The following is a 2,553-nucleotide window of genomic DNA, read 5'->3' as shown; positions in this document are numbered from 1 at the left end:
TACAGCTAGCGCTAACGCGCTAGCTTCTCTGCTGTCTCTGACGCGCTAGCTTCTCTGCTGTCTCTGACGCGCTAACAGTTAATATTAGCATGTTAGCATTAACATGTATTGTTAATGACTGAAAATGAGTGGCTAGCCTTAACGTGCTAGCAATTAACATTAGCATGTTCACATTAGCATGTTAGCAATGAACATGTATTTAATTCTTAGTGGCTAATAGTAATCAATAAGCTTTAGCAGGTTACCATTACCAGGTTAGCATTACCATGTTAATATTAACATGTATTTAATACTTAATGGCTAATGTTAATTGTTAACGCGGTAGCTGCTCTGCTGTCATTGTCTGTCATTTTAGACAGACAACACGCTAGCAATTATCCGCTAACAATTAATATTAGCATGTTAGCATTAACATGTATTCTTAGTGAAAATGAGTGGCTAGCCTTAACTTGCTAGCAATTAACATTAGCATGTTAGCATTAGCATGTTAGCAATGAGCATGTATTTAATTCTTAGTGGCTAATAGTAATCAATAAGCATTGGCAGGTTACCATTACCAGGGTAGCATTACCATGTTAATATTATCATGTATTTAATACTTAATGGCTAATGTTAATTGTTAACGCGCTAGCTGCACTGCTGTCATTGTCTGTCATTTTAGACAGACAACGCGCAATCAATTATCATTAGCACGTTAGCTTTAGCATGTTAACAAGTAGCATGCATTTGGTTATTAGTGGCTGAGGCTAATTGCTAGCGCTGACGTGCTAGCAAATAGCTTAGCATGTTAGCAGTTGTCATGTAATAAATTCTTAGTGGCTAATATTAATTGCTAGCATTGACGCACTAGCAATTACCATTTGCAGTAATTTTAGCTTTGGCCGCTAATGTTAACAGTTAGCATGTCTTTACAGCTAGTGCTAACGCGGTAGCTGCTCTGCTGTCTTTGGCGCACTAACAATTAATATTACCATATTAACATTAGCATGTATTCTTAGTGACTAAAAATTATGGGCTAGCACTGACGTGCTAGCACTTAACATTAGCATGTTAACATTAGCATGTTGGCAATGAGCATGTATTTAATTCTTAGTGGCTAATAGTAAGTAGTAAGCATTAGCAGGTTACCATTAGCAGTTTAACATTAGCATGTTAGCATTGGCATGTATATAATACTTAGTGGCTAATGATAATTGTTAACACGCTAGCTGCTCTGCTGTCATTATCATTTCAGACAGACAACGCACTAGCAATTAACATTAGCATGTTAACATTAGCATGTTTACATTAGCATGTATTCTTAGTGACTGAAAATGAGTGACTAGCATTGACGTGCTAGCAATTAACATTAGCATGTTAACATTAACAGGTATTTAATTCCTAGTGGCTAATAATAATTAGCTTTAGCAGGTTAACATTAACATGTTAACAATGATCATGTATTTAATTCTTAGTGGCTAATAGGGATGTAACGATACACTCAACTCACGACTCGATTCGAGTCACGATTTTTTGTTCACGATACGATTTTTTCACAATGTTTTTTAAATCAAAATGAGCTACAGACAAATTATGACCAAATAAAAATATCTTTTTATTTGTAGGAAAAAAATCTCTCTTTACAGAAACTCTCAAACAGTTTGTGTTCTTATTAGGGCTGCCAGCAGCTGATCTGACCATTACCTTTCAGCTTGAAGTATGAGCTAACTGAAAATATAAAATTTGACTAAAAACCTGCTCAACTTTGAGCCTTGATAGTTTAAATACGGTAAAAGATTTTGAAAAAAGTTAAATACGAGTTTAATAGTTGAAGAGTTTGTGTACAGTTTGAAATTTGAATGAAGTCTGTAGTAGTAGTAGAACTTGTTGAAATTGTAGAATGTTTGTAGAAGTTTTGTAGAATGATTTGAAGTTTGTGTAATGCATTTTAATAAGGAAAATATTTGCAGAAAAAGTTGAATAATTTGTAGAGTATTAATAGTAGAATTGAGAAAAGTAATAGCAGCAGTGGCATGAATGAGCTGAATCTAGTGGTATAATTTTTATTTTTGTGGGACAAAATTTGTAGGAGTAGTTACGGGACAAAAAACGTACGGAAGAAGAAAAATAATAACTAGAAAATTCCCGCAGAAATTTTGAGAGTGACGAGTGGGCTGTTGCTGGGGGTCTGTAGTCAAAAAGCACACCTCAAATAGTCATTTTTAACATGTTTATTTAGACACAGGAGCAGCTAGCGCTGCCGCGCAAGCAATTGACATTAGCATGTTAACAATTACCATGTCTTTAATTTTTAGTGGCTAACGTTAATTAGTATGTTAGCATTTGCATTAATTTTAGCATTGGCCACTAATGTTACCAGTTAGCATGTCTTTACAGCTAGCACTAATGAGCTAGCTGCTCTGCTGTCTCTGACGTGCTAGCAATTAACATGTATTCTTACTGACTGAAAATGAGTGGCTAGCATTAACGTGCTAGCAGTTAACATTAGCATGCTAGCATTAGCATGTTATCAATGAGCATGTATTTAATTCTTAGTGGCTAATAGTAATCAAT

At 34.9% G+C, this 2,553-nt stretch overlaps 1 protein-coding gene across 10 annotated transcripts in view; it reads left to right on the top strand.

Moving 5' to 3' along the window:
• Positions 1 to 2,553, top strand: part of ehbp1l1b (EH domain binding protein 1-like 1b) — a 40,063-nt gene that overhangs the window by 1,375 nt on the left and 36,135 nt on the right. The window lies entirely within an intron of this gene.

Source organism: Larimichthys crocea, chromosome XXII (genome assembly GCF_000972845.2).
Source record: "Larimichthys crocea isolate SSNF chromosome XXII, L_crocea_2.0, whole genome shotgun sequence".
Taxonomy (NCBI): domain Eukaryota; kingdom Metazoa; phylum Chordata; class Actinopteri; family Sciaenidae; genus Larimichthys; species Larimichthys crocea.
Note: the sequence above shows the minus strand (reverse complement) of the source record. Positions and strands in the feature narration are given on the sequence as shown.